Source organism: Aythya fuligula, chromosome 3 (assembly GCF_009819795.1).
Source record: "Aythya fuligula isolate bAytFul2 chromosome 3, bAytFul2.pri, whole genome shotgun sequence".
Classification (NCBI taxonomy): Eukaryota; Metazoa; Chordata; class Aves; order Anseriformes; family Anatidae; genus Aythya; species Aythya fuligula.
The window spans coordinates 94,918,801-94,945,353 of NC_045561.1; the positions used below are offsets into that span (position 1 = coordinate 94,918,801).

The following is a 26,553-nucleotide window of genomic DNA, read 5'->3' on the forward strand; positions in this document are numbered from 1 at the left end:
AAAAAAAAGTCCAGTTTTTAAGGAATGGAAATACTGGGATTTGATTCTGGAATACTGAAACAATGTTTTTTGTTTGTTGTTGTTGTTATTGTTTTGTTTTGGTTTTCTTCCCTAATAATTTTTCTAATAATTTCTAATATTTGTTTTCCTAATTTTTCTATTTTTTTTCTAACAATGCTAAAATATTTTCCTTCAATGTTGAAAAACTATTTCATGGTGTTTTAGAAAAGGATATTATGAAATACAAGGTATGTTGCATATAATGCAAGATGAATATTATCATATGAAAGACAAAGCATGAAACTTGAAAGTGAGTGATTAATTTTAATTTTGCTTTGATTTAATTATTTCTATTACATTTGAGTGAAGTTGATTAAATCCCTTGAGCTTTCCAGTCACTTACATGGTACTCTCCCATGGAAATTGTTCTGTTTAAAGATTTTGGCCAGTTCTAATCACCAAAAGTTACCTTTTTTCTTCATTACAATCTATGGAAATGACCTTATTTTTCTTTTTTCTCTTGACAGTCCTGAAACAGCTGTCAGCAAAGATGACAAAGGTACTGACAGAAAAGTTATTTTTTTCCTCTTCATTTTGATGTTATGGATCGATGTCCATTCCAGTAGCAGCCTCAAAACCATAGATCACCTAGCGCGTGACTTCCAAATCAACAAGAGACATTTACAGGTTAGCAAATGTGTTCATTTCCCCCTTTGGCAATTCAACAGGGATTCTAGCCATCTGATTCAGAGAAGCACATATGGTAAATACTTAATGGAATATAAATCTTGAGAGCACACCTTGAAATTTAATGAGATTTTCAATGGGGCTCAGATTCCTGTTTTTCAAAAGTGCTTTTGTGAATTATATCTATTGTAACCCTCTGACAGTTATTTATGATTTTAGGCATGCATATACTCAAACGTTTAACCTATCCCATCTGTGTTAAATCTAGTTTTATATCTGAATACCAATGTTAACTGCTCGCTGACCTACAGATATAATTAAATTGCCTTTATTCATCCTAGATTTTATTACCTGACCTTATGACAGAGATCAGAATGTGTATGAAGATGTCTTTTTATTATTTTTGCCACATTACTATATGGTTTAAAAATATTTTAAAAGATACTATGGCATATTTTGATTTTCATTAATATTTCTTGGCCACAAGGGATGAATTACAGAAAATATTTTTTTTTTTAATACTTTTACAATGCAATATGTCTCAGGTTTTGTATTTCCATAATATATTCTAAAGCCACATTCGCCTTTTGGGAGTCTGAAAGTTTTAGAGATGTGAGCCTGCAAAAAGGCCCTTTGCTTTTTTTTTTTTTTTTTTTTTGAATGACATGTACTTCAGTCAGTGGAGCTGCTCAAACTGAAATGGTTAAAAAATAGATTCCAGACCAGTGGAGGCTAACAGCAGAGTGTAGATGGTTTTCATTTCTTATATTGGAGCTGTGCGAAATAGGAGCAAAACATCATTCAGTTGTAATCTCCTCTAGCCAGTACACCTTCTGAGACTTTTCAGATTGCAGGAGGGCACAAAGTCCAACCTTCCAGACAGCCGTTCACTCCTCAGATGTCTGTGCTGGATGAAGTAATTGCTGGTCCCCATGCTGTTTGCTGCTGTCATTTTGCTGGAAGTTATGGCCCCCACAATTTTGCAGCAGAGTGGTTAATGTGAAGGATTTCTAATATGATACAGGGAAAAAACAGCTGGTTTAGCTAAACAGTTTGTTCTCTCTCTCTCTCTCTCTTTTTTTTTTTCTCTCTCTCTTTTTTTTTTTTTTCTTTCTTTCTTTTTAAGCTATAGTAGAGACATGTGCTTCCTTAATAGACATCTGTAGTGGAAAATGTCTGGTTCTCAGTTACACTTTCCCTCAAGCTTAGCATTGTTAAAGATAAAGCATCAAGAAATCTTTAAAAAATACAAAATAATTCCATTGCATTTTATAGGCATGCCTAGAAACCTTGTAGGCCATCAAAAGAGTATAGCACTGTATGTTGTGTGTGTATGTCTAGGGATAACCTAGTAAGTATTTAAAGGAAAACAACATCTTTAACAACTTTTGAAGGTTATTTTCATAACACACTAGGACAAAAAAAAAAAAAAAAAAAAAGATATATTACCAGTCAGAGCACTGAATCCAGAAAGACATGAATCCAGGTCTCTTCTCTGATCAGGATCAAAGATTTGTCTTATTAATTCCTCAATCTGTAGCTGAGCAGGTTTGCAGAAGCTATGGTGCCTGCACCACCAGTTCAGCATTTGATATAAGTAAGCACCGTGGACTCCAATGTCAAATGATTAGACTTCCATTTTTTTTACCAGCTACATGAAAGGAATCACAAAATGTGAGGATAATGATGCCAGAATATTTTCCCACCTGCCAGAATAAACCCAGAAAAGTCATGAAGAGTTAGGGAATGCCCACAGCTTTCCACCAGTTTTTATTCTTTATTCTCCCTTTGAATCCTTATCACGCTATTAGATATTAGGAAACTCTCATCCTTTAAAAATAAATAAATAAAAATTCCACTGTCTTCCTCACACTTTCAAAAAACAATTTAGTTCTCATTCTGAAAGAAATGTGAGCTTTCATTGTGCGGTGGTTCCGCTCGAGTGGGCAGCTGAGCTCCACCACAACCGCTCTCTCACTCCCCCTCCTCAAAGAGGAACGGGGAGAAAATACAATGAAAAGTGCTCAAAGGTTGAGATAAGGACAAGGAGATCACGCAGTAATTATTGTAACGGGCAAAACAGACTCGGCATAGGGAGACAGTAAGATTTATTGCTTATTACTAACAAGCTAGAGAAGTGAGAAACAAAGGAAAGAAACCAAAAGCCCCTTCCCCCCCCATCCACCCTCTTCCACCTCCTCCCCCCAAGCAGCACAGGGGAACGGGGGAATGGGAGTTATGGTCAGTCTACAGCGCTTCTTCTCTGCTGCTCCTTCTCAGTCACTCTCGTCCCCTGTGCTGTGGGGTCCCACCCACGGGATGCAGTCCTTGATGAACTGATCCGGCGTGGGCTTCCCACAAGCAGCAGCTCTTCCAGAGCTGCTCCAGATATGGGTCTGTACTACGGGGTCCATCCCTCAGGAGAAAACGGCTCCAACCTGGGTCCTCCATGAGCAGCAGCTCCTGCCAGGTCACCTGCTCCTGCATGGTCTCCTCTCCACAGGCCACAGGTCCAGCCCGGAATCTGCTCTGGCAGGGGTCTTCCACAGGCGGCAGCCTCCGTCGGTGCAGGGCCACCTGCTCCACCGTGGTCTCCTCCACGGGCTGCAGCATGGAGCCCTGCTCCACCGTGGCACTCCATGGGCTGCAGGGGGACATCCTGCTTCACCATGGTCCCCACCACAGGCCGCAGGGGACTTCTGCTCTGGCGCCTGGAGCACCTCTCCCCCTCCTTCTTCACTGACCTAGGTGCCTGCAAGGCTGTTACTCACTCCTCTCACTCTCCCAGCTGCTGTGTGGTGCAGCGTTTTTTTTTTTCCCTGTCTTAAATATGCTCTCACAGAGGCGCAAAACAACGTCGCTTATTGGCTCAACTCTGGTCAGCAGTGGGGCCCTTACCAAACATGGGGCAGTTTCTAGATCCTTCTCACAGAAATCATCCCTATGGCCCCCTGCTACCAAAACCTTGCCACGTAAACCCATTACACATTGTTAGCTACATACAAAACAAATAACCTCATTCAGAATTTTCCTCAATTGTTCTCATTTTCTTGGTGCTTAAACTCAATAAATGTGAGTACTTGGTCTGTCTGTGACTTAGGAAAGTAGATGCTTAGCATGGCTATTGGGCATTCCCATGGGATGTTGAAATACATTTGAATCAGAGAAAACAAAATGAGGGCATGTGCCCTCATTTAATACCGAAGTGATATTACTCATAGCCTGCTGTTTGAGGAGATGTGTGTGTCTTTATAACATTTTATTTCACACAGTTACATTTTAAGACATACTCCCTGATGAAATATTCCTTGAGACTCTCCTCCAGAAATATTCAAGTTTGATAATTTAGCTTTCATATGAAAAACAAAAGCAATGAAAATTTCCAAGCAAATTGAATCCCTAATTAATTCAGTTTCAAATCAGGATAGAATGTGCATTCCATGTTTGTAATAACAGTGTTTCTGCACAACATTTTCTCAATACGATTTTTCTTTCCAATTTACTTTACTTTACTTCCCCATAATGTTCATAGATGAAACTTAAAAGGAAATTTGAAAAACAATAGGAAATTAATCAATATGTTTGGCCCAAACACAAATTAAACTTTATAAACAATAAAGAAATAGGTATATGTGATAGCCGCCTCATGCAATTTTTAAAATGAACACCAACATTCTTGAAGAAACTGAACCACTTACAAAGTCACCTCATAAAGTTTTAGACAGAGAAAAGACAGCATTCCATATTACAAGATGGCACCTGTATCACATGCATAGGATCAGGCAACTCACTTCCTCTTAATCCTCTACTGCAATACAGTCCCTAAAAGAGAGATTGATTGGAAGGTCAAACTGGGAAAGTCTGCAACTAATCACTCAGTTAAACAAAGTAAAATAACTTTGCTTTGCCCAAAGGTTTATAACCTTTTGATATTTGCATTTTGGAATGGGAAAATGAAAGAGATTTTGTTAAGCTCTTATGCAAGTGGTTTTCTTTTTTTTTTTTAACTAGATTTATTTATTTTTTTTTTCAAGAGTATCTGTACCAGAAATGCTATTAGTGGGATAAACCATGAGATTTCTGAATAATCATAAATAATTAACACAGCTGAAACAGTGAAGACCAAGTAATCTATGTGTGAAGAAAACTGTGATCAGTTGATTCAGAATTAAGAAAAACTGCAAAAGTGAATTTGAAGAAATGGTGATCTATTCATGGTTGTTCAGGGACACAGAAAAGAGATAAACTTTCTTAGATAAATTATTCATGATCAGTTATTTGCTCAGCTTCAGTCCGAGTACATCTTGTGACAAAATTAGATTTTAATCACATATTTCTTTAAATCCCAAATGAAGCATTCAGCATTCAGAGATAGCAAAAAATGTCAGCTTCTTAGTGGTTAGGGGCTGGTTCTGCTGCACTGAAGTCACTGGAACTATTTTTAACCAATTTCAATTAGAGTAGGGTCAAACTGCTGGGACTTCATGGTTCTCTGTGTTCTGCTACATTTGCACCATTTTTAAATTTTTAATTTAATTAATTAATTAATTAATTTATTTAGCCTTCCAATTGAGTTTCTCATAATTTAAAGGAGAATGTGCACAAGCGACTAGAGCACTGAAATAATGGGGAGAACTATTATTTTTTATTTCTTGCTAACAAACATAGAAAGAGGCTTTATTGGCTGCATTGCTTACTGGTCATCTGGTTTACACCATGATTAAGAGCTGGTTCTTCAACTTTCATGAATTATGTCACACCTTTTTCTACTGTGGGGTGAAGGTAATTTTCATGAGTTCATGCTCTGACATGATTTTTTTTTTTCTGTCATTTAAATATAATTGACTGGAGAGGGAGTCAAGTTGGCCAGTGGAATCTCATTAGACTATCTTTCTTCCTAATGTGAAGAGTAGCAGCCAAATGCTGTAGGTACATAGCAACTTTATATGAAAACTTTAATTAAAATATTGTCAATTCCAAAATGTTTATGGAGAATAGTAAAGCTGGGAGGGCTAATCTATATGTTGGTTTATACCTGGTGGGTGTATACAGCGTGTACATATTAGCTGTTCTTTCCAAATGCTGTTACTTTTGCCTGTATCAGACTTCCACAAAGTTCTAGAAGAGAGAACATGTTTTTCTTATTGCAGAAATAGAAGCTTAACTAGCCATTTTAATGAGCCATTTGGCAATTAGTAGTTTTGAAATTATAAACAGCTCTTTAGATAGCTCATCTGAAAATGTTTTCTGAAAAGACTGCTGTCCTTTGAAAATAATATTGACTTTTAAGAGGTGACCTGTTTCACCATGTTGAAACTTCTTTTGTGTCTGTGATTCTTTTTTCCATGTTACAATGTTATTTATTGGGTAAGTACTTAGACACTAGAAGAGAGAACCATCTGAGCATACAAGTAAATGTAAACTGTATGAAAAATTAACAACAAAAATATCAAATCCTAAATGTACTGAAGATCTAAAAGTGACTTGATTTGTAATTTTTTCTACAAAATGCTAATATCAACTATTAATACAGCAATCACTCCTTTGATTATTCTTTAATCATGGAAGTTTGGAAAGTTTTATTTAGTTAGAATAATGGTATGTTAAATCACATTTTTATTTAGATATTCTAGCTGCTGGGAAATTAAAGCCAAACATGATTTATCATTCACCTTTACTATGTCACCTTCCAGCTGTATACTAAATCATCTCCACTGACTTAAGATAACTTACAAAACCTCAGCACAACTTCAAATAAAAATCTATATATATACACAGGTATACATAAATATAAATGCACTCTGCATATAAAAGTGTAATTTAATACACACCAGTGCAGTATTTAAGCTTTATTAAGATTGCCAATTGAATAAAGAAAAAGTTAGGAAATCCAAATTTAAGTAGACCTGCAACTGAAGTTTTGCCTTAAAGCACTCTCCTTTAAGAGTACGATCACTCTTCTTTTGTTGCCCAAAGGAGAACTATCTCATCTGGTATGCTCAGTGCTCTCAGTGAGTGGCTGTTTCATATTTGGTATTTCTCTCAGGGCTTGTTTACTACATAACATTAAAATCCTGCTCTAACAATAGTTACTAATTTGTTCAGGAGCCATTCTGTGATACACATTATTAGAACGTTCAGACAACAGTTGGTTTATTTTCAGAAAATATTTGCCTAGTGAAAGGCTGGCATTATCCCATTTTAGAAACAGTGAACTGAAACATTTTGATATTGATCCTAATGATTATTCACTAATTGTAGTAGATCCACTTTGTGTTATCTCTTTGCCTACTTTTCAGAGTTCTGAGTATTCTATAACATTTCTTCAGTTCAGAGGCTCCTGCTGATTTAATTTGCAGCTATTAGTACTCAAAACCTCAGCAAATTCAGATCTGAATCTCAAGCTGAAACAAACAAACAAACAAACATTTAGGTTGAATTTAATTTAATTTAATTTTTATTTTTATTTATCTATTTAATAATTAAGCATCCAAACTGAACTATCTTTCTAAGCTTCTACTTTGTCTAGTCAATGGAGTGGCAGGAACCTCAAGAGACCCAGTGTCTTCATCAGTTAGAGAAGAGTTTTAGAACAGAATGAACTGCCTTTTGGAAGTGCCTCCCATTGGCAGCAGAGAAAACCTAGCTAACTAGCTGAGAAAATCTACCTTGCTTGTAGACTGAAGTTAGGTGAGATATATCTTATTCTTTGGGAGGTGTTCCAAAAGTTAGCAGTTTGGTCTAGTCTGCTGTATAAGAACTTCCAGAGGATTATTCATGCCATTCAAACTTGTAAAAGTGCTGTGAAGAATCACCCTCTAGAAGCGCCCGTTTCTCCATTGACTACAGACACTTTAAACATCTAAATGGAACGAAGATTAACCAAACATTTACTGGTTGCCTTTGATGACTGTGGCTATAGTGATTTGTTCAGCATGCAGGAATTCTGATGAAGAAATAAAATGCTCTGCAAAGTGTTATTCAACTCAGAGAACAACTTTCATAAACAGGTTATCATTTTTCTTCATATCATCTGCTGTCCTGTTCAATACATGGATTTCATTGCCTTTAGAAAAAGATGTTCAAAGAACATCTGAGAGGGTAAGAGAGACTTCAAAAGGCAGTTCAGACAACCTTCATTGCAGCAGTTCCTAAATTCAGAGAGCTTATACCTCCAAACAAAAGTTAGCAGTGTGTTTTCCTAGTGCATGTGTGTTTTTCCTAGGCTTTTTAAAAAAGGCAGTCTGTTTTAATAAAAATATTCAATTATTGAGCACTGTAATTCTCTGCTATGAGCATGGCGTGAATACTACGTTAAGGAGAAAGGCAGAATTCTTCACAGGTAGCTGTCAGGGAAGACGAAAGTCTTCCCTGTCAAAAAAAAAAAAAAAAAAAAAAAAAAAGCCTTTTCTGTTTAATGGTAGACAATCAAGTAAATCTCTTCTCTTTTTAAGTTGCAACTAACTACTTGCATTTAACCCAGTTTAAATTAAGGATGATTTCAAAGTATTTGGGCAAACCAAGACACTGAATTTTCACAAAGGGGAATCGCTATGAGTGAGGACTTATCCTGGAAAATTCTTCAAGGCATCAAAAGTATAACAGAAAGTGCTGTGATATATGTTTCAGAGACCATATGGAGAGCTGGTATTAGAAAAGTCAGAAGAACAAATGACTACCAGTTATCTTGGATATATCATTACCTTCCATACATACAGGAGAAGTTTTCTATCAAAATAGTTCTCCTTGGGGAGTTTGTCACACTGGCATGACTGTGTTAGTGCAGGTAGGGATCCACAGGGTGTCAACATTTGCCTATCCCACCTAGAAGGGAATTTAAGCATTTATGTCAAAAACTGGAGTGTTATGCATTTTTCTATAATATCTGGATGTGATAATTGTAAGCTGTTATAGTTCAATGACTCCTTCATTGACTTCAGTCACAAATTTATTGAACACCACAATTTAATTAAGTTCCATGCCTCAATATCTCTCCCTGTCTTCCAGCTTCTTTTTCCATCACAACCACCTTCTTGTTTGATTTGCTTTTCTTCTTTGCTAACTGTTTTATTCCTTCCTGACTGGTTCAAAATGACCAAAAATTTTGTTGGAGGAGGAAAATACAAGTCACATTAAGGTAGATGTGCCACATGAAATTTCACTTAATGAAATTCAAGTATTCAAGTGGAAACAAGGTTGACAGCTCTCAAACTCATTGTTTGGAGGGGGTAACCCTAGTAGGCAGCTAAGCACTATGAAGCAGCTTGCTCACTATCCCAAAGTGGGGTGGGGCAGAGAATTGTAATGGTAAAAGTGAGAAAAGTTGTGAGTAAAGGTAAAGACAGTTTAATAGGTAAAGGAAAAGCTGTGTGCATGAGCACAGCAAGATTTAGGGATTCATTCAGTACTTCCCATTGGCAGACAAACCATTCCCTTGTACACACCACTGCCTTTTGTTTCTGTCCAAACTATCCTTCAAGTTTTGTAACTCTGCTTCAAATCTCATGGTTTGTTGCATACCTGCTTCTAGAATTTCACAGTCCATAGAGTGGTTCTGTCTAATGGTAATAAACAACCCCACAAACCTTTTTCTTCTACTCTACCTGTTAAAAAATTTCTTTCAAAATTTAAATTTTCATAGACACAGAATACAGCAGCATTTCATTGTAACTTCAAATACTGCCTTCAGATACATAGACCTCACGGTAACAATAACGTATATTTTCTAGGAACACTGCAGAACAAAAAAAGAGATCTTCATAATTTCCCAGAAAGATCAACTTGCATCTCAGAAGAGCTTACAACATCATACTTTAAAACTATGACATTTTAAATGTACAATAGCCATTTAAGTAATTTTAGAGGATTATTGGGCTCCCTCTACCATAGTCCTGAGTACATCTAGATACATAAATAAGCAAGGCTTTAAAAGAAGAGGCAAAAAAAAAAAAAAAAAAAGCTAGCAAAATGACATTTTTAAAAACTGTCTAAAACAATCTAGGGTATCAGGATTTTTTACCTTTGTAGAGCGTGGCATTTGTGGAGTGCAGAATTATGTGATAAACAATTTTATCAGGTTTCAGCCAGCATGGCCTCCTTCACCTGGAGGGTGGAACAAAGCAACCTGAACTTAAGTCAGCAGAGTTTCCAGAATACATTTTCCCACATAACATGTACGTATTTAATTTTATTATTAATAAAATTTTATTATTATTTATTAAAATGTATTATTAATAAAATTTTATTAATAATAAAATTAAAAATGTAGACAAGCTTTAGCAGCTAGCTTCATACCAACAAAATAAAGCCCCTGTATTTTGAAATTGCTTTATCCTAGCTACTCAAAATAAACCAGATATTTTCTGTGATCTCTAGTTCTTAAGCTTAACTGTCCTGTGCCCTTTGAGTGCTCATATCTCTCAAAAATTTGTGGCAGCTGAAGAAACATTCACAATGATTTTGAAAAATAATGCCTGAGAAAACAGCTTTACAAATCTTCTTGAACTTTGCAGACATTATAGCATCATAATATGAAATGAGCAAATACTCAGAGGCAGAAAAAGTAAATTTTACTTTCCTGAATCCACCTACATCACACTGGGAGAGCACTAGTAGTTGTGAAAGTCCCATTTTCCTGTCAGTACTGGGTAATGAGCACCTTCACTTGGACATGGACAGAAGAGAGGAAGCATCTTCTATGAAGAAACTAGTTCACAAATATACATATATTACAATTTCCTTCCCATTCTAATGTTCAGTTCTACCTTTCTCTAGGATAAATAAGAAATTCAAAAGTACGAGGATTTGAAAGTGATAAGAAAGCTGTCATTTGAGTAATTTTTGAGGCACAGGCCATTTCCTGGCATAAGCCCATTCTGATCCATGTAATTAGAGATTGCTTTTCCTGAGAACAGTCTCTTGTGGTCAGAAACCAAATGATCCATTGCAAAATAGTGGAGTAGCCCTGTTGAATTGAGAGCTTCTATTTACATTGAGTTGACTAACACTGTAGGAGAGGAGTAGTAATCCTGTCTTGGGATTGTTGTTCTATGGGAAATAAAAATGCCTGGAGTTTGCCAGCAGTCTCATTATGACTCTTCAAGGTAGAAATAAATTCAGTTTATACTGTTGAAATGCAATGATCAAGAAAACAATCATATTTAGAAAGTGAATTGTAGGGAATCAATATTATGCCTAAAACCAACATTTTCTATCTTCAGTATGAAATCTCCAATGACATTTCACTCTGATTTTGCTTTGCAGTGGTATCTGTATTTCCTCCATTTAGTAAGCTTTTTCAGAGGTGTATAAGACGCTGCCACGAACTACTCAAATAGTAAAACCAGGAAGGTATTGCACCAAACTCTGTGATGTTCAGACAGTGGAAGAAAATAAAACCCATCTTAAAACAGGACTTCTGCCAAATAAATGTTTCTTTCTTTTCAGATCCTCTGAAGTGTAAATAAACCTGTTTATAGAATTTGAATGCACATATTGCTCGCTGTAAGATAAACAAAGATTTGCATCGGTTTATGAGCTTAGGTATATAAAAATTTTATGACATAAAACTTCATAACTCTTCCTTATAATAACTTAGAAACAAAAACAATGACTAGTGTGTGATTAGTTCTTGATAATGAGTAGAGAAGATAGCATATAAACATACTGAGTTAATAACATTGTGGGATACAGTTTGCTGAAATATGGAGATACTAAAAACAAGCAAACAATAAACCAGCTGAATTAAATGAGAAGGCAAGAAGAGTTTGGCCAAATCCAGAAAAAAAATAGAGTAAAGGAACAAACAAACAAAGAAACAAAAAACATAGCTCAACAAATCCAGAGAGATGAAGATAGATTTTTTCTCTCCATCACCAAAGCTTTTTTCACTGAACGTCAGTTTTTCCTGATGTGATTTTCTTATGCAACTTTAATGCTTATTTTTTGTGCAAATTGAGTTCCCAAGTCAAGGCTGCTTTGATGAGAAAAAATCCTTGTATAAACCTTCAGATAAACAAATCAGAAATATGTTATTTCAAATACATAAGTAAAATTTCTGATTGTTAACAGAGTCTACAAGCAAAAGCTAGCAGATATCCTAGGTATCTGGGACACAAATATGAAGATTATTTTCTTACTTTACTCATTCTGTGCTGGCAAGCCTTATGACTTCATTCTGTGTTTCATAACTGTTGTGAGTTTTCAAGAGCCCCAACCTTGAGAGTCATGCTGTCTGCAAATCCTCAGTTTTTCTTGAAGTATATTTTTACAACTTCTAGTCATCATAACTGAAAAAAAAAATATTAAAATCTTTCAACTTAAAATTGAAAAAAACCTAAATGGTAAATGGAACGGTCTCAAAGTGCTTCTAATTTTATTTCATGAATTTATCATGATACTAAGACTTTGAAAAGACGGTAGTGGAGATATCAAAGATTTGCTTTATTGAAAGTGAAGATGGAGAGATACTAAGAGTTCACATGATTTAGAGAAAGCTTAGCATAAATTTTCCGTGTACACATCAACTATGGAGCTTCAGGGTAGAGAAATTTTTAAATTTCTTTTCAGATTTGTTTTTTTTTTTTTTGTCTACAAGGAGAGTAGGAGAATTACTTGGCTTATAGTACCAATTTTCGTACTAGTACTTTTGCTAGAAACAGGAGCTGAGAATGGGAAGGGCATCACTTCCACATCAGTCTGAGATAGATAGACAGAAAGATAAAGACTTTCTTTGGCAGTGTTTGTCTTCCTTTTTTATTCTACATCTCTATAAACTTTAGCTTGTCTTCTCTGTCTGTCACGATTTAGTCTGTATAGCCATTTGCTCCACATTCTCCTCTCCCCAGGGACTGTGCTTTAATTCAGTGATAGCAAGCAGTGTGTGTAGGCATCAAGACTTTTTGTCACTTTCTAAACTTCATCACAAAATTATTTTCTATTAGAAAAGCAAAGTGTCTGCTTTCCAAATAGTTGGAGTCAAACTCAGAACATTACTTGAGACAGAAAGTGGATGTAAAATAGTACCTGCTCTTATGTCCTTGCAATGCTTAGGAGACAAAGTGGCACAAAAACAATGAATGCCCTACTTGTTCATCTGTATTGGGAGTTTGGCTTAGATAACAGATAAATGCTCTGGTCTCAGTTTCAATTGAACATTGTCAAATTAACACAGGCCACTATATCAGTTGTCACCTTAGTCTTTGTTCCAACAAATGACAGGTATGAGGAGCTACTCATATTTTTTTTTCACACCCCAAGAGCATCTGATGACATGGTGTTCATACATAGTGAGATGCAATGTACCACTGGGAATAGTTTTCTCTGTGCAAAACCTGTCACAGCCATGAGAAGTCATTACTGATGTGGCTACACAGTTGTATGAACAGAATATGGGTGCCTTGGGAGCTGAGCACAGCTTGAGATAAACCCGAGTGAGAAAAAAGATACAGTTCTGTTTTCTCATTGTGACACATCACTTGCAAGAATATGTTTAGGGTGGAGCAGAAAATGGAAGTCCTGACCACTTTGGTCATTAAAGAAGCTGTGACACTTTATAAAGTGACTTACAAAGAATAGGAATTTGAGGCCTTGTGTTCTGAGAAAATCCATTTGGAAAAATTGTATTCTCCCTAGCAAAATTACTCCTGTAGTTTCAATTGCCCATAACATTCTGCTTTATTACTACTCTTGATTATTCTCTATTGCTCATGAACACTGCTAACTTTCCTACTTTCAGAAGTAGATGTGTTTCACTGGTGGGTGAAATGCTTGCCATATATATTAAGGGATATTATATCTTTCTTCAATAGATTAAAGATTCAATTAAACACAGTATTTTCTCCCTGTGGAGATACTAACAAACCATAATTAAGTTACCTTTCAATCTCTCTCTCTCTATATATATGCAAAAATGACTCCTTTAAGTATCTTGGTAAGGCATTTTCTTTAGTTCTTGAATAATTCTAACAGCTCTTTTCTGTATGCTTTCAGAAGTTTTAGTATTGTTTTTCTTTAAAAAAAAATAATACAATGAAGCCATGTACATATTTCTGAAGTCAATTTCAGCAGTTACAACAGAACTATATGTATAGATTTCTTGAGTGAGTCCCAGCAGCACATCACACAGAAATGAAATCATTCCTCAAATCCCAGTCTGAACATTAACTTTTTCTGCCCATGTTGCCTGCAGGTTCATGCTCTGCTACTAATCTGTAGTTGCTCAAACTATTTTAGAAACCTTATCTTCCAGGTGACAGTGTCTTACTCTGTACAGATGGCCAATATTCCTAGTTCAGTATATACCTTGTAGTCACCTGCCATGTTTGTCTGGTAACAAAGCCACATTGACTATAATTAACAATAATGCAATAGTCAGTAAAACAGTAATATTTTTCGAAGTATATCATCCAAAGAATCTTAGTGACAACAAATATCACAACACTTGGTATCAGTTGTATGTTCTCAAACACCAAATAACTATTACCAGAAAATGTAGACTGAGCACAAAGGTAAATCTATCCTTGAGAAAACTTCAGCTCTGACAGGATGAAATGAGATTAAAGATAGACAGAAGGAGCTAGATTGACAAGACTGAATTAAGCTCTTTACTTCAAACACCAAAGGCTTTCTAAAATTTAGGTGCCAGTAGCATTTATAAGACCTTACTCAGCCACTGCCTAAGCCTGTAAAAGTCTGTAGCTGCTAGAAAGCTGATCCCCAAAGGGATTTAGCCTGCCAGCTTTTAATTAATTGTCAGTCCCTAACTGAGAGTAATAGAAATGGTGAGTGCTTCAGATTCAGGACCTTAGAAACCTTTTTGAGCCTCAGTCCAAATGCTTAGATTTCATTGGCTATATCCAGACATCACTAAATAAACTGGGAAACTGGGACACTGGTTAGTATCTCAGGGTCTCTCAGTCCTGTGTATAAGCCAAATGCACAAGTAGGACATTTTTTAGTGTACATGTATTTCATTTGAAACTCCCAGCAAGTGTCCTAGTCATACCAAAGCAGGAAGAAGACAATAGCGATGCCTTCAGTGTAGCAATGCAGAAAGGACAAATTTTAATACCTTTGACTTAGAAGTGTTCTGTTTTTTCCAAAATTTTAAGTGGAGGTTACAGTGTTGCTTCAAACTTGAGTCTCCCAAAGGAGTGCTGAAATACAGGCTATAAGGTTGTTCTCAGCTTCACTATACTTCCACCAGAATTTGTTTTGCATATTAAAAACACCTCAGCAGGCATGAATAAAGAATTCCTCTCTTGAAAAGCAAGAGGCCTTTCCATGGATACCAGTACTTTGTACATTTGCACAGGTCAAGATTACAATTAGATTAGATTACGCATTTAAACTGTGTCAGTATTCCAACAGTTGAACATTTTCTGAAGGGAGAAGCAGTGCCACAGTTTCTTTATAATAATAATAATAATAAAAATAATGAGTATGTAGGATAATCAGCTCTAGGAAAGGGTTTCCAGCTGCAGATCCCAAGCAGAGGGAAGCACATCTTTCTCTTCTGGAACTAAGCATTAACTCATCCACTCCTTGACATTTCCTGCAGATGGGTTTAAGCAGCTCCTTTTTGGAAAGTGGGTTCCTTTTTTAGTTCATCCCTTTTATGGGGCAATTCGATTTCCTAATTTGTGGGTGTGTTTTTAGTCACTTGCAAGGCATCTCACCCTTATGCTTAGCCATATTTCTATTTATTCCCTTATAAAGCTAATCTTAGATCACAACAGCAAATCATCAGTCCTGGAAAAAATATAGCAGGAAGGGAACTAACAAAGCACTTTGTAAGACTTTCAGTCACTTTGCTGACATGGAAGTGAATATTGACAATTTTCAACAGTAATAGATCTGGTGTATAGTCTCACTTTTTACATTTTTACATACAAAGGAGTGCATTCAAGCAAAGCACAGCTCTGAATCTCCAAGTCTCCATTTGTTTCCAGAAATCAGACTGAGAAAAACTGTAGAAAGTACAGATGAGTGGTAGTAATGACAATAACATGACCATTGACACTGTTCATTTTTGTTGTGAAATAACAAATGATTGTTCTTGCTGATTTTGTTGTGTTTGTTTTCATTGCTAGCAATGTCTTTATTAAGTGCTCTGTTGTAGTGTCTTGTACTTCCCAGCCAGGAGCTGGGGACTCATTCTGATAGGTGCTGTATGCATGTGTCATAAAGAAAACATGCTTTAAGCAGGTTGTGATCCTTGATTAAAATAAAAATGGGATAACTAGTGTACACAACAACAAACGTGAGCAATCCCAAACTGACAATGAGGCAGTTCTGATTAACGTAATAAACAGAATTCACAGCATACAGCCTGTCTACTGTTAACCGATTCACTAGTATTGTAGCACTAGTATTGGTAGGTTTTAAGTAGCTATTAAATGGAGGATATTGTGGCCATGTAGAAGGAGAATATTTCTCTCTTTTCACCCCAGAGACCATTATCTCAAGTACAATGAGTTGTAACTGTGACATGGTCAAACCTTGCTCACAGTAACACATTCAGCTTGAAAATATCCTAGACTCTCGTGGTTCTGTGAACAGCAAGGGCTGGTAATCGTCAGTTATATCAACTTGACCTGTCTCATCCTCTTTGTCTTCTTCTAGTATGTGCATGTATACACAAGTTCATGGAAATTCTGCATCAATAAAATCTTTGAGTATTAAGAAAAATCTATGGACATGTTTCTCTAAGGATAAGGTAATGCTGGTGAAAATCAAGAGTGGCTCAGATAAAGTTCAAGTAAAACTTCATGACAGTTTACAAGAAACTTTCCATTACAGGCAGGATGTAGTCATACTTCCCTATAAACAGCCTAGGGCACAAGATTTTCCTTTACCATAAAATACCCAGTTCTGCTGCTTATTCTTTTAAACAGAAGTAAATTCTGTTTCTTGTCCCTTTTCTTTCTGCCACATTGAGATTATCCTGCTCTGTTCCCTCTCTTGGGAGAAGAGCTTTGCCTGCATCTCAAGTGAAGAGGCACAGACATGTGGCTTCCATTCTGCTCAGAAAATGAACATCCTAAAAAAAAACAGCAACAACAACAAAAAAACTTCTCTACATTTTTCATAAAATGTTTATATATATATATTGAATTATATAATATATATATATTTATATTATATAATTCTCTTTCTCTTTCTCTTTCTCTTTCTCTTTCTCTTTCTCTTTCTCTTTCTCTTTCTCTTTCTCTTTCTCTTTCTCTTTCTCTTTCTCTTTCTCTTTCTCTTTCTCTTTCTCTTTCTCTTTCTCTTTCTCTTTCTCTTTCTCCTTCTCTTTCTCTTTCTCTTATCTCTTTCTCTTTCTCTTTCTCTTTCTCTTTCTCTTTCTCTTTCTCTTTCTCTTTCTCTTTCTCTTTCTCTTTCTCTTTCTCTTATCTCCATCCTTTACTGGATGCGGGGGGAAACTTAGTTACAAGAGATGAGGAAAAGGCGGAGGTGCTCAATGCCTTCTTTGCCTCAGTCTTTAGCGGCAATACCAGTTGTTCTCTGGATACTCAGTACCCTGAGCTGGTGGAAGGGGATGGGGAGCAGGAAGTGGCTCTCATTATCCATGAAGAACTGGTTGGTGACCTGCTACAGCACTTAGATGTGCACAAGTCGATGGGGCCGGATGGGATCCACCCAAGGGTACTGAGGGAACTGGCAGAGGAGCTGGCCAAGCCACTATCCATCATTTATCAGCAGTCCTGGCTATCGGGGGAGGTCCCAATCGACTGGCGGCTAGCAAACGTGACGCCCATCTACAAGAAGGGCCGGAGGGCAGACCCGGGAAACTACAGGCCTATCAGTTTGACCTCAGTACCACGGAAGCTCATGGAGCAGATCCTCCTGAGAGTCATCATGCAGCACTTGCAGGGGAAGCAGGCGATCAGGCCCAGTCAGCATGGCTTTATGAAAGGCAGGTCATGCCTGACGAACCTGATCTCCTTCTATGACAAAGTGACGCGCTGGGTGGATGAGGGAAAGGCTGTGGATGTGGTCTACCTTGACTTCAGCAAGGCTTTTGACACCGTCTCCCACAGCATTCTCCTCAAGAAACTGGCTGCTCTTGGCTTGGACTGGCGCACGCATCGTTGGGTTAGAAACTGGCTGGATAGCCGGGTCCAAAGAGTCGTGGTGAATGAAGCCAAGTCCAGTTGGAGGCCAGTCACTGGTGGCGTCCCCCAGGGCTCGGTGCTGGGGCCGGTCCTCTTTAATATCTTCATCGATGATCTGGACGAGGGCATGGAGTGCACCCTCAGTAAGTTCGCAGATGACACCAAGTTAGGTGCGTGTGTCGATCTGCTTGAGGGTAGGAAATCTCTGCAGGAGGATCTGGATAGGCTGCACCGATGGGCTGAGGTCAACTGCATGAAGTTCAACAAGGCCAAGTGCCGGGTCCTGCACCTGGGGCGCAATAACCCCAAGCAGAGCTACAGGCTGGGAGAGGAATGGTTGGAGAGCTGCCAGGCAGAGAAGGACCTGGGAGTGATGGTGGATAGTCGGCTGAATATGAGCCAGCAGTGTGCTCAGGTGGCCAAGAAGGCCAACGGCATCCTGGCTTGTATCAGGAACGGTGTGACCAGCAGGGCTAGGGAGGTGATCATTCCCCTGTACTCAGCTCTGGTGAGGCCGCACCTTGAGTACTGTGTTCAGTTTTGGGCCCCTCGCTACAAGAAGGACATGGAGGTGCTTGAGCGGGTGCAGAGAAGGGCGACGAAGCTGGTGAGGGGCCTGGAGAACAAGTCCTACGAGGAGCGGCTGAGAGAGCTGGGCTTGTTCAGCCTGGAGAAGAGGAGGCTCAGGGGCGACCTTATCGCTCTTTATAGGTACCTCAAGGGAGGCTGTAGCGAGGTGGGGGTTGGCCTGTTCTCCCACGTGCCTGGTGACAGGACGAGGGGGAATGGGCTTAAGTTGAGCCAGGGGAGTTTTAGGTTAGATGTTAGGAAGAACTTCTTCACTGAAAGGGTTGTGAGGCACTGGAACAGGCTGCCCAGGGAAGTGGTGGAGTCACCATCCCTGGAGGTCTTTAAAAGACGTTTAGATGTAGAGCTTAGGGAAATGGTTTAGTGGGGACTGTTAGTGTTAGGTTGGACTTGATGACCTTGAGGTCTCTTCCAACCTAGAAAATTCTGTGAAATTCTGTGAAATTCTTTCTCTTTCTCTTTCTCTTTCTCTTTCTCTTTCTCTTTCTCTTTCTCTTTCTCTTTCTCTTTCTCTTTCTCTTTCTCTTTCTCTTTCTCTTTCTCTTTCTCTTTCTCTTTCTCTTTCTCTTTCTCTTTCTCTTTCTCTTTCTCTTTCTCTTTCTCTTTCTCTTTCTCTTTCTCTTTCTCTTTCTCTTTCTCTTTCTCTTTCTCTTTCTCTTTCTCTTTCTCTTTCTCTTTCTCTTTCTCTTTCTCTTTCTCTTTCTCTTTCTCTTTCTCTTTCTCTTTCTCTTTCTCTTTCTCTTTCTCTTTCTCTTTCTCTTTCTCTTTCTCTTTCTCTTTCTCTTTCTCTTTCTCTTTCTCTTTCTCTTTCTCTTTCTCTTTCTCTTTCTCTTTCTCTTTCTCTTTCTCTTTCTCTTTCTCTTTCTCTTTCTCTTTCTCTTTCTCTTTCTCTTTCTCTTTCTCTTTCTCTTTCTCTTTCTCTTTCTCTTTCTCTTTCTCTTTCTCTTTCTCTTTCTCTTTCTCTTTCTCTTTCTCTTTTTTCTCTCTCTCTCTCTCTCTCTCTTTCTCTTTCTCTTTCTCTTTCTCTCTCTCTCTCTCGTTCTCTCTCTCGTTCTCTCTCTCTTTCTTCTCCCTCCGTATTCCGCCATTCCCCTGGTTGTATAATCTAGAGTACTTTTTTCATATCGCTTCATTTCTAATGTACATCTAGAGTAAACCAAACTCTTAGCTGTGAGAGCTGAGTCATGAGTCATCATCCCAGTAACAAACAGTCCCCAAAGACTCTGATACACAGATTCTCTGACATTCTCCATTTCTCCACTGCATGGAAATAATCTTCACAAGCTTCCCAGAAGAGTCATCTCTGATTACTACTGTAAGAGAGGTTATGCACATGGGTTTACATACTTCTTAAGTTCTTGCACTTCTCTCAAGGAAGAGTGTAATGAAGTTGTACCCAAATCCTACTTAGGTCATGTTAAGCTTATACAGGGACATAAGACATATAGGCACAAGTCTGATATAGTGTACAAATCAATGCAATTTTTGGAAAAAGAGTGCAATTTTTGACAGGTTTATTTCCCAGATCCATTCCAAACTTTTTGCAGACTTTGTCAAGGCAGGCTTCTAAAAATATTCTTTTCACAAGAGAGTAAAACATCCAGATTTTTTCCATGGGAAAATAATTAACATCCGATAAGTTTGGGTAAGACGTGTATATTTATTTCTGATTGACAACATACCGCCCCCCCAAAAAAAAAAAAAAAAAAAAAAAAAAAAAAAACCACCATAAATAGCTACAAGTTTATTAGATTGGTGCATATCCCTTTGAGGAAGTGCTTTTCCTGGCTACGGCAGGAGGTGAGTTACACATGTAGATAAATCAATGTCATAATTGATTTGGCAAATCTCATTTACCAGCCAGTCAACACTTTGTAGTGTTGTGTACCAACTTTTGAGAAAATCTCTAACTTCAAAACCTGAAATGTTTCCATCAAAATACCACTGAGATGCTTGTTTTTATAACATACTGTGGCTGTTTCAAAATTAGCTTGATTGTCCTTAGGGAATATATTCTAAAATTGTATCTAAAAGAAGATAAACTAGAAGTATATTTGATCATCTATTATACATATAGACCTTCCATATTGACCTTCTATATTCCACTTTATATGCACATAAACACAGAAGATGGCTATGTTAAATTTTTGTATTATTTTGTGATGTACTAGTGGCCTGTTCATGTAATTTGGAAATGTCTCAACCCCAGGTGGAAGCCTGAAGGCGAGATCCAATTGTGACATCTGTTGGGGAACAGAGAGAGGGGCAGTATTATAGGACCCGAGAACTTCAGATAGACAGACATCCCTCTGAGGGAAGGGGTATGCTGCCAGCATGCATTGACACACAAAGAGAGATGATCCCTGCAGCATCATTCATTATTTGCATGCACATGAGCTAGCACTTTGGACCAATATGACTTAGAAAAGAAGCCTACACTGTAAAGTTGGGTTCAACACCTCATTTGTATTCCTGACTGGCAATGGATCGACAATAAATTTATGTACAGTATTCTTAGGACAGGAGGTCTGCCAATTTTCTGATGTGGGAGTCCTAAGCAAAAGCTGACTCACTGAAGAGCTTATTGAGATGGGTAGCCAGAAAAGTTGAAAGAGGACAAGAAGCATGCCTCCATATGGCTCAGAACAGCAATCAAGAATAAGGGGCAAATCCAACAGCTGTTGAGGCTGAAGTTCCCCAGAACAGCAGCCTCAGACAGGAAGTCTGGTGCTCCTTACTCACCAGTGCTTCAGATCATGCTGCTAATAGAGTCCCAAGAAACTATACATCACTTAGGAACAACAGCAAATGACTGTGCCAAACAGTTGGATTTCTCTGAGGCTGGGCAACAAACTGTGAGTGGTGAATAGCCCAAGAAGGAGAAGGGCATTCTGCCAACATACTGACAGCTGTAGGAAGAGGACAGGCTGACAATGAACAAAGCCCAGGAGTGAAAATGTTCCTTTCTCTCAGTTATTTTGGTTTTCCAAATTGCCTTGATGTTTCCCTTGCCCTCTACAAAACTGTGGTTGCTTCAGCTCCTTTAACTAAAGACATGGCCCCTTGTGGAGAAGTCATGTTCATTTTGGAATGCTCAGGTGAGATGATGCATTTTCCCAGACTCCTGTGGGAGGTTCCCATTGGCATCACTTAATTACTTTTTAGCAGGAGCAGGAGTTTGTTGACCCTTGTCCTTTTCCATGCTTGACAAAAAGGTCATATGGTACACAAGTAATTTAAAATTCTTATGGAAAAGATATTGTTAACGTCTGTATGTTAACATTCTGTATGGCACAATATAGCACAATGTGTTCTGATGAATTTCAATATGCAGGACACCACTTTCTTTACATCCAAGCATTCAGATTCCGGGGAATGAAAAATATGACTCTGAGAGATCAGTGGTAAGCTTACAAAAATTAAAAGTGCAGATTTAATTTATTATTGATATTAAACCGTAGTCATATAATAGCAGAGACAGGTTCACAAGAAGCAAATGAACATTAGCAACAATCAGTCAGCTGAGCTACAAGTGATGTACTGAGATCAAATAGCAATGTTCGGTAAAGTTCTGCTCTATGCCAGGAAAAGTAGCAGCCCAATGTGTTGCATTTAAGAAATACATTTTTGTATAGCACAGAATGACATTAAATTGCACCTGTCAGGATACTGAGATTCAGATATAACTTAAATCATGATTTCCAAATGGCCAAGCTCTGAGCTGCGAGGAACACCTGCCAACATAACTAATAGTGAGGATAAAAAGCCTGTGGTAGCAAGTCCCTTGAGAAGGAGATAATAATATATGTGCCCTGTTCAATAAGCTCTTAGCCTGAGGTATTTTCAGTATGCAAAGAAAAGAAAGCTTACTTTTAATTTTTTATGCTGTCCCCCTTTATCTTGATAGGTTTGTTCCATTTTCCTCAAAGAGATTCTCGATTAGTTTAACAGAAGTTTTCTTTTCTAAAACCAAATCTGGTTCTCTGTGGAAGCCTTTGATGGGAGTTTCCATATAAAGAGAGATTAAATACATGAGGGCTAATTAATATGGAAAGAATAAGCTAAGCACAAGAGAAGATATAAGAAAACTGACATGTATAATAATTAAATCATATATGATGTATATAATGTATACACATGTATAATGTATATATAATATATATATACACATATACATATTATATATATAATGTATAGTGTATATAATGTATATATAATGTATAATTATATGTATAATATATACATAAATAAACAGACTCATGATAGTCTGTCCTAATTGGACTTGTTTCCAAGATGGCAATCTTGTAAAGAGGAGGACCAACAGGAAAAGAATTTCTGGGTTATGACTTGCAGGACTACAAAGAGCAGCCAGATCCTCAGTCATTGTCATTCTTTGTGTTCTGTATTCCAGATACTACCCGATATTGATGTATTTTCAGTAATAGAAAAAAAATTGACTGCAACAGTGGGATCACAGCAAGCTCCATCTGGACTAGCAGCGATTCACAGGATGTTGCTAATGGTTTCAGTCAGAGGAGTCATCTCTAAGTTTTAGTTAAACCTGGTCACTTCTTTGGGTATAACTGAAGGGTTTACACCACTGCCATGCAAAGAACGGAGAGATTAACATCCATCATGATTTTGTGGTTTAACACAGCCAGCAGTTGTGGTTGTGTACCACACAACTCTCCGTCTCCCCATGTGGGATAAGGAAGAGAAAGGTAAACGTGCGAGAATTCTGTATCTCCTGTATGTATACAGGTGTTAATGTATACTGCTGTGTTCTTATAACAAATTTACTTCTCCAGAACAAAAGTTAGAGAAGTAATAGTAGTACCTTTAATTTTGGAATATATGAGTGAAGAATGTTAAGAATGTTACTAAAATAAATGCTTATTCTGTAATTTTAGCAGCTTCCTTTGGCTACATATCTGAAAGATCTCAGATAGAAACAAGAGGATCATAATGCCTACTCAAATATTATAATTTGTTTCATGTAATCATATCTTACTAATCATAAGAAGCTCTGATTAGAGATTTTTATTTATTTATTTATTTATTTATTTATTTTTGTCTAATACTCCTGTTAGAACATGCTTTCAGAATCTTATTCTTCTGTGTTTCAAAATATCCTAAGTTGTAGGCTAAACTGAGTTACAACTAGGTTTTATCCATTTGTACTTGTGCAAGCATTGCTCTTTAACATAAAACGTTATTTTGCAAATTTTAAACAATTGCTTCTTTTGTCTGAACTCTCTGCTGCTTATTCCGCTAATGTATTTATAGAGAACAATAATATTCTCAGTCAGCCTTGGTTTTGCTGCCTTTTCTTCTCCTAGGCAGAAGAAGCTTTTTTTTTTTTTTTTTTTTTTTTTTTTTTTTTTTTTTTTTTCCCCATGTTTAATAAATTCTACATCATCTTGGTCATTTTAATGGACTTTTTCACATCCCATTTGAATCACCTGTACTGAGCCTTAATGACTACATGCAAGATTTCATAGTAAGTCTCACCAATATTAATAGCATTAATACTTCTATACCTGACTGCAGTTCGTGTCAGCAGCCAACAGGCTCAGAGAGCTGATTTGAACATTATTACTGTGAGAAAGACACAGGTTATCCAAGTATATGGTTTTAATCCCATTCAAAAACAAAAATACTGCAATTATTCAAATAGTTTCTGTTAGCTGTATATTTTATAAATTTCCATGCATTACTGTGAACTTTAGATTTTTAAACTGTTATCGTAACTACATATACACAAATGAGTTTTGTGGGTAAGCAGTGCACGGTTTCTAGCCTAGACTTATCAGACAGACAAGGCTGTTGTCCCATGCATTCACTGCCTCAGAACATGACTTTCCTTTGTGTTTTCATGTTTTTCTTACCTTCTCTCAATGATCAATGAAGTCAGTCTTCCAAGTCTTCCACTGTCTGACAAGTACACTTTCACTGTATTTGATTTTCCTTTGCCTGTCTTTTTCTACCCCCTGATCCAAAAGAGGTCCTGAAGCTAGACATACCAGATCTTATATGCAGCAGGTTGCTGATTTCTTGTGAGAAGTATGGTTAATAAACCCACCTATTATGTAGAGCACATCCATATTGTGGAGGAAGTCTGTAGTATAATTGTTCTGATCCATCCATGTATAGGTGTCTTGTTGTATCCCTGGTAGGTGGCATAGTGTTATTTATAGGGACCTGGTCCACTGAGCATTGACTGTTTGGCACATGGGGATGAGTGTAACACAAGAGACTTGTCCATAGTGATGGGTATAGCACATATATAGATTATAGGTATAATATATATTACCAGAACACCACAGATCATATATGGGGTATATAAATCAATGTACAATTATGCATGGATAATATGCCTGGGGAGAGGGGTTAGTTATCATTCTATGCTAGGAAAAATGAACTAAAATAAAAATAGATTGTTCTTGTAGTTGAGAACAGCGATGTCTTTTCAAGCCATAGTCCTTGGAGAATAACCAAGTAGGAATTAATTAACAATTATTTTGTATTTTTTCTAGGTCTTTGTTTTGTACCGGGGTAGCATAGAACCCTTCTCCTTATTATGGGGTGGTGAGTTCAGTGTTGGCATCTTCTGTTGGATGTAGGTGGTTGCTGAATTTAGGGATTTATTTTGTGTCCTTGGAATTGTATTGAGGGGTATGTTAGTGGTTTTTGTTTACACAGTGTCTTTAGTGGTTGAGCTGTTTCTTGTGGGTTGTGGGGATTTTTGAAGGGTATGGGATTAGAAAAGAGAGGTCTGCCAGGCAGGCAATGTGCCCAGTAGCAGGGATAGGGAAGAAAGAAGAGAACTTAGGTGAGGAAAGGTGAGAAATACAAGAACTGAAATTACTATTGAGCTTAATAATGCATTTTCACTGTTTGCAACATGGCATAGATCTGATTTGTGGCTGTAGATCACCAGTCTATATTTTTTTCTGTCCTTTTCTCCTTGCATAGAGTATCTTCTCTCAAGCTTTAATTTCTGTGACACAACTGTACTTAAAACAATCTCTTGTTGCCAGATGATCCATCCCAGATCATTCTTCTGACTTTTTCTTTCATTAGTGCCTTTTCTCCTTGTTCCTGCCCATTGACTGTGTAGTGCAAGCTGTTTGTTCAGAGTGTAAGCTCTTTTCAGCAGGAATGCTAAACTTGTCTGAGGTCTGTAAAAGGTATGGTTGCCAGAATCTTGCTAACTTAATTGTAGTTACATTATATAGTGGATAAATATGATTTTCCTATCCCTTTTCTCCCATGTTAAGAATGACTGTAACTACATATAGGAGAATAGCATCTTTGCATACTGCTTTTTGATGCTAGCTGAATCCCCTAGATCCATGGAAGCAAAATCAAATTCAGGTATTTAAGGCTTTCCTTATGATCATCAGTGCTCTAGAATTGCTTTGCATGCTAAAAGCCAAAATTTCTCTAGGGGGTACCACTCTAATAGTTTGCTTCCTCCTTTTCTGCCCTTCCTCTCCAGGTATCCCTTCACAGTCACAATGAAACACTAGGAATAATTTTCCTAGGAGACTTACAAAGCACTGCCATTAATTAAATGTGAGGCCAGGAGAGAAAGAAAGAGTTGTGAACAACACTTGCGTCTTTAATTGATCCTGGAGAGGAGCTTTTATTTATTTATTTATTTATTTATTTTTAATTTTCTCCCCAAAATTTCTGGGAGTATATTAGTTTCTTTTCTTGATATTTTACAGAATTATGTAATTGATTCACTTTTAAATAGGATTTTTATTACACTTTTTCTTTTCTTTTCCATTTCTTTGCCTCTTCTCTTCTCTTCGCTTCGCTTCGCTTCGCTTCGCTTCGCTTCGCTTCGCTTCTCTTTTTCAGTAGGTTAATAGCATTTCTCTAATTCACAACTCCTTTCTTTCTTATTCTAGACATACTCTTAAATTCATCTTTTTTCATGGAGCATTCTGAGATATTCCAGACCCCTAGTTATAAAAGAAATGCATCCCAACCATACCTGGCAGGTATTATTTCCAGATAACAGAGATAGCCCTAAGGCATAAATCTATCAAGTGACTTGCCTAAGGTCATACAGATAAGTTTGCAGCAGGGCTAGGTCTCCTGAGTCCTGATCCAGTGATTTTACCAGAAGGAAAACATCCTTTCTCCT

The 26,553-nt window shown here is 37.4% G+C and overlaps 1 long non-coding RNA gene across 1 annotated transcript in view; it reads left to right on the top strand.

Annotated features, from left to right (window-relative positions):
* The first annotated feature begins 533 nt into the window (after positions 1-533).
* LOC116488108 overlaps positions 534-26,553 on the top strand; it is a 120,672-nt gene continuing 94,652 nt past the window's right edge. The window contains exon 1 of the long non-coding RNA XR_004253131.1: positions 534-687. This is a non-coding gene — a long non-coding RNA (uncharacterized LOC116488108). The remainder of the gene's footprint in view (positions 688-26,553) is intronic.